Source organism: Hyalella azteca, unplaced genomic scaffold (genome assembly GCF_000764305.2).
Source record: "Hyalella azteca isolate HAZT.00-mixed unplaced genomic scaffold, Hazt_2.0.2 contig8861, whole genome shotgun sequence".
Classification (NCBI taxonomy): Eukaryota; Metazoa; Arthropoda; class Malacostraca; order Amphipoda; family Hyalellidae; genus Hyalella; species Hyalella azteca.
In genome coordinates this window covers 223,526-229,819 of record NW_025938944.1, presented here as the reverse complement: position 1 = coordinate 229,819, position 6,294 = coordinate 223,526, and the positions used below count along the sequence as shown (strand labels likewise).

At 43.2% G+C, this 6,294-nt stretch overlaps 1 long non-coding RNA gene across 1 annotated transcript; it reads left to right on the top strand.

Annotated features, from left to right (window-relative positions):
- The first annotated feature begins 1,283 nt into the window (after positions 1–1,283).
- Positions 1,284–1,491, top strand: LOC125178319. Its single transcript, XR_007156859.1, has 2 exons — positions 1,284–1,323; positions 1,452–1,491. It is a non-coding gene; the product is annotated as an uncharacterized LOC125178319 (long non-coding RNA).
- Positions 1,492–6,294: the final 4,803 nt, after the last annotated feature.

The following is a 6,294-nucleotide window of genomic DNA, read 5'->3' as shown; positions in this document are numbered from 1 at the left end:
GTAGTTAACTGATGAGCGTCGGTAGACACGGACGCCTTGGGGAGCGGCAAGATGGCGGCATGCGAGTTGGCGCGAAAACTGGCTTTGGGCGCGGCAATGGGGATGCTGGCCGAGATAGTCAGAGTTCCTGACAGCGGTAGCGTCAGGCGGGAGATTTCGCGTGATCTTGAATTTATACGTTGCAGGAAACAGATGTTGTGGAACTGCGAAATAAGGCCTTTGTCAATACGCTATTCACATTTCACGACACCATTTCACAAATGAGCTAAAGCCACGTGAGCTATATTTGTGGCATGAAAAACACGTTAATTTAATACGTTAATTTAATTTATTCAACTTGCAATGACTCCGACTTCTGAACTAACTTTACTCTTATACTTAACACATTGAATGAGAGCTATTCTACGGCAGAATAGAGTTTCTAAGTTAGGGAGCTTACGTGAGAGAGATGTTGACGGCTCTATGTCTGACGGCGAAATGGACCGTTACCATTTTGAGAGGCTACAAAGGAACCAGTGAAAAAGGGCCTTGAATATTGCCATCGACGGAGCTGCTCTCTCCGAAACTCTCGTGATGATATTATAATTATTTAATATGATTTAAAATGTACGACTTTAATGTATATTCTAAGTATTAATATTAATGTTAGTATAAGAAACATAAAAATTAGAGATATGTTATGCATAATATTAGTGCTATGTAGCGAGATCCGCTACAAGACTATGAAAGGAACGAGGCGGAAGTGATGTTGCTATCAACCGAACTGAGCTTTCTTTGAACTATTCTTATGGTAGTGTGCAAATTATTAAACGATAAACGTAATGTTAAGAGTATTAATATTAATGTGATAAACTTAAAATTAGCTCTATGTAGCGAGATATGATATACATAAAATTAGTTCTATGTATATCATATCTATGTAGCTATGTAGTCCGCTGCATCACTCCCCACCTTTGGAAGAGGCTAGAGAGAAAAGCAAAAATTAGCAAAGATTAGCAAGAGGCCAAGAAAGAAGGCAATTCGTGCTCATTCTGGCGTGAAATATTTGTAATGTTAATTGATAAATAAATTAGACGATTAATTGTATCTAGCAGGGCGATGAATTTGTCTTCCCCGTCTGGTCGCTGAAACGGAAGACTTGATTGTGGCCGTTTGATCATGAAATGATACGTTTATACGGGACGCAACAGTAGGCGTGTCGTAATAAAGAACTAGTGCGTGACGTCATGTAGCAAGTTGTAATGTGGTCCGGCTGCGACTAGGTGATGTCAGTCTCTATGCAATAGCCAGTACGAATGGACCTGACCCCTGCTATTCTATGATGTAAGTGCAACGTTCCTTACCTCTACGAATCTTACTTGTTGACTGTTATATATTTCCCTTGTTACTGTTATGTTATATCGTTCCGTGTTGCGTTTATAAGTATTTTACATTAGTTGTTATGTTTCCAGGTAACTGGGCATTTGTTCAGTAAAGCTTGGATTGCCCAAGTTTATTCGATCCTTGATCCCACAACAAGGCGCAACCCGAGGGGTCTGCAGTATACCAGTGCTAGTCTCAGCTGGAAGTGGTGCCGCAGGTTCTGCTCGGTTTATTGGCACCGGATTTGAAGGATTTTTGACTGGTATTGGGATCGGGACGCGTTTTGGGGAGTCGTGAACATTTGAAAGAACATCGTTCTGCAAATGAGCAGCTTTGAGCCTATCAATGGTCACGGTATCCGTTCTGTTTGGGAATTGGACATGGTAATATTTTTTAGTTCTTTTTAAGATTTTAAATGGTCCTGAATAATTCGGGCTTAATCCAGTTCTGGCATTGTTGCGCACAAAAACGTATTCGCAGGTTAACAGATTTGGATCAACATGAGTAGCAGATGAGGGTGGGCGCGTTTTTATTGGTCCAATTGACTGCATGAATGTTTGAAGACGCTCTGTGTAGGATGAGGGATCCAGGAAGGGTTGCTGGTACTTGAAGATAGGATCAATTGGTAAGGGCAGATGAGTGCCGTACACAATATCTGACATGCTGGACTGGCCGTCATAGCGAATTGCTGTGAGGTAGTTTATCATATCATGGCCGTCATATCAGAGGTATGGCCGTCATATCAGAGGTAGTTTGTCAACCCAGTGGTGCAGATCGGCAGAGGTCTTAGGGTATCCTTTAGTCGTCGGTGAAATCTTTTAATTAACCCGTTACTGTGGGGGTGGTATGCAGTTGTAGTTATCCGCAAGCATCCGAGCGTCTGCATGAGGCTTTGCATTATGCTGCTCTTAAATTGGGCTCCTCTATCAGAGCTGATGGATACTGGAACACCAAAGCGAACGATCCAATTGCGCAAAATAGCATTTGCGACGGTTTCAGCGGTGATGTTCGCCAATGGTACAGCTTCTGTCCATCTCGAGTAACGGTCAATCATGGTCAGTAGGTAGGTGTAACCCTTATTGTAAGGGAGCGGGCCTACGAGATCCGCATATAATTGATCGAACTTGCCGCCTTCAGTAGGAATGGCGGAGACAGCAGAGACGTTGTGTCGTGTGATCTTGGCGAGCTGACAAGGTGGACAACATTTTGTCCACAGTTTTATGTCGGAATTTATGCGAGGCCAAATAAAGCGAGCTCGCACTTGCCTTAGCGAGGCTCGCGCTCCGGGGTGAGACACATTGTGAATTTGCTCGAAGATTTTGCGGCGCATGCTTGCGGGGACGTACGGTTTTGCTGTTTTGCTGTATGGCTGCGGGGACGTATGATCAAATTCGCATAGTATGCCATTTCGACGAACCAGGGTTAGAGATGTTGGAGTCTTGCCTGACAGTATAGCTTTGAATTCTTCATCCTTTTCTTGTTCGAGCGCCAGGTTAGCTTCTTCATGTACGAAGAGTGCGGAAATGGAGAGCTGGTCGTCAGTTTCAGAAACAGGATCTTCGGGCGGACTGCGTGAAAGAGCATCGGCGACTACGTTGCTGTCGCCCTAGATATGACTGATTCGAGAGGTGAAGGAGCTGATGAACTGCAGTTGACGAACTTCTCTTGGGTTATCCCTCTGTGAAGGGTTCTCGACGGCACCGATGAGTGGTTTGTGATCAGTGATTATGAAGAAGTCGACACCTTGAATTCAGTATTTGAATTGTTTTAATGCAAGATAGATGGCAAGAAGTTCTTTGCCAATAACTGTTAACTGAGTAATTTTTCTGAGCTGAGGTGAGAGAACGACTGAAGAACGATAGCGGCCTTGTCACTCCGTTGACTGTTTGTTGGAGTGCTGCTGCTACAGCAGCAGGATGCGTCGCAGGCGATGCACATTTCCGTGCTAGGAGCTGGAGGCGACAACATCGTTGCTTCAGCCATTAAGCTCTTGGAGCGTTCGAAGGCTTCGATTTCTTCGGATGTCCAGGAGAGAGTTGGGTTTTTCTTGGTGCTTGCAATGCCTGCCAATTTTGCATAACGAGGAGCAAGCGTTGACGCGGCACGAGGTGATGGTAACAGGGCAAAACACAGTGATGGTAACAGGGCAAAATCGTAAACCTCTTTAGGGATCATATGGATCTTGAAGACTGCGTACTATAAGGTCATGAGGGCGTGATTAATCTTCTTATTTGCTGAAGGTAGCTAACACCAGCATGTTTATGCATCTGCCGCACTTTCGTTATTATTGTACCTTGTATTTATTCATTACATTATATTTCGTGGCGGACAACTAATTAATAGTAGAAGAAAATACTGTGCTTGAATTTTTGCTTTCAACAATGGACGTCTCTGACGGAATGCCCGAATTAATTCACCATTTGCGAGCAAAATTAAACATCTGATGTCTATTAATCAATATTTTCGTTTGTTTCGTTTAACATATTATTTATGGAACGTTCGAATCCTGCCTCCTGAGTCGGTTGCTATTGGGGCCACGTCTACGCCGTCTCTTCCGCCTAGTTTCTCCCACTTCAACATTTTTGGGAAGCCGTATATAGGTAGGAATGTCCCCCAGAATATTGCATCATATGAGATGCCACTCTGTAGGCTTGGACCAACCGTTTATTTTGCTGGCGAGAAATTTGAAATCCGTCACCCAGTCCTACTTTCGCTTAGCGGAAACATAGAATATAACCCTAGTAGTCCTACCACGTGTCCTATCTGCGCTGAAAACATAAGCGGCAAGTTGGTGCGGCACCGCTATAAGCTAAGTTACACGCAAAGACGGATTTAGACAAGAATGAATCGAGAGAGACGAGTGTTTGGAAAATGTATTCAAGTGTAGGTATCCGTAACCCGCACTTCAAACGTTGGAGGACCTGGCTGTAGTGAGGTTACAGTTAACTGAACTAACGAAGAAAGAAAATGTCCATTTAGAAGCAGTTCGGATATTTACGAAAGGATTGATTTTATTCGAAAATTTGAAGATTTAACTAATTATAATCAAGTTTAACATTGGATGTGTCGAAAAGGTTAAATTATAGTTTATAGATCTTCTATGGCAACTAATCAGGAATGTTCAGATTTAAATTTCTATACCAATTCATTTTTAAATTTTAACGCAGTCATTCAGCGGCCAGGGAGGTCGCGACTTTACTTAATCGGTTTTCGAGGCTTTCCCTCCAGCGAAACCGAAGTCGGGCAACGCTGGCCGCCAACACACAGATTATCTTCAGACACCATACGTGCTACTCCCACCTGTGTCGTTCCTGTTGCCAACCTTTGTGCTCATCCGTGCGTTGGATTATTGTCTTGTGGCTCCGTACGGCGATGATGGAACTGCACTAGGCTCTACCACCTACTAGACGACTCCTCACCTGGACCCAGAGGAGCTTGCACTTCTGTTTTGAAGCCGTAAGTCGCTATCCTACCCTGTGCCGTGGTTCAGTGACTGCTTCTTGAAGTGTCTTAAGTCGGCTTTGCTAAGTTCCTCAAAAATTAGACATTCATCCGGCTAAATTTTGTCTTCATTTGAATGTAACTAAGTCTATCACATTCCTCATTAGTTGCCTATTGCCTTGATTTAATTGATAACTGATTTAATTGATAACTGATTTAATTGATAACTGATTTATAACTGATTGAAATTTGATAACTGATTGAAATTTGATAACTCGTTGAAATTTGATTCGTTCGAATTCATAATTGATTAGACCTATAACTGTAAGGGTTAATTTATTACCAATTTATTTCTCATTTCTTACTCGGTATTGACCAACTCTTAATTATTCTATCTAGGATGAGTGTCCTGACGAGATAGGTCGTGGAAGAAGAGGTGGCGCAGCTCGATTTGCCCCTTCCGTGGACGGCTCCAGCGATTTGGTTTATTTGATTTTCAATAAATCGTACAAAGATTTATTATCATGCCCGATCGTTGTTTCCCTGTCCTCGCCACGACATTATTTTCGTCAGGATGTCCCTACAAGTGCGGATTGTGCTAACGGAGCAAACGGTGGTTTCACCTGAGGTACACGACTCGCCCAATAATTAAACATTAAACCATCAAGTAGTGCTGTTTATTGTGCCTCACATAGTCAGCTAACCCTTGTCGCCGACGTATTCACGGATATTCATACCGTATGCACCCTCACTGCGACCCAGGATCTCAAGTGACCACACCAACCGGCGCATCGAACGCTGTCATGGCCGTCCATGCCTTCCGCCTCTACCACCGGAATCCCAGTCTCATTCTTCACCTTTGCTACTCTCTTCACTCCAAATTAAACAACCCATTGATTACCATCTCAACATCAATATTTTACAGTTAAACTTTAAACTATTTTAAAACCTGCACGTCAACTAAATGCCCGGGCTATCATGCCAGAGAAGAAGCATAAGGCGCTTACAAACGGGTCAAGTATTAGCTGCGATTATTCGCTGCGAGCTTTCTCACTCCCAGTTTTCCGGCTAGAAGTCTATACACGAGGCAAGTATTTGGTAAACAGTCAGCAAGTGCCAGTGCGTCATTGGAAGCCGTTGAGCGAGCTCTGTGTGTGGGGGCTAGCTCCCGACCGTGGGGCTAGCTCCCGACCGTAACGGTGTTGACGAGTTTAAGGCCCTGATTGAAAGCCGAGAGGCTTCGAACAGGCTCGGCTCTTCCCTAAGCGTTTCTTCACTAATTAGGATAGACTTTACTCCACTCGCAAATGAGATGGCGATATGGATTTTTCCATACTTACCCAGCTATTTATTTATAAGCGTCGACCAGTAACAAAAAATATGTAAACTTTGTATTAAAAGAGTTTTAATGAGAGGAAATTTCAAGAAACTTTAAATATTATTGTTCGTCAAGTCTGCGAATTTTACACTTTTTTCGAGATATAAACAGGT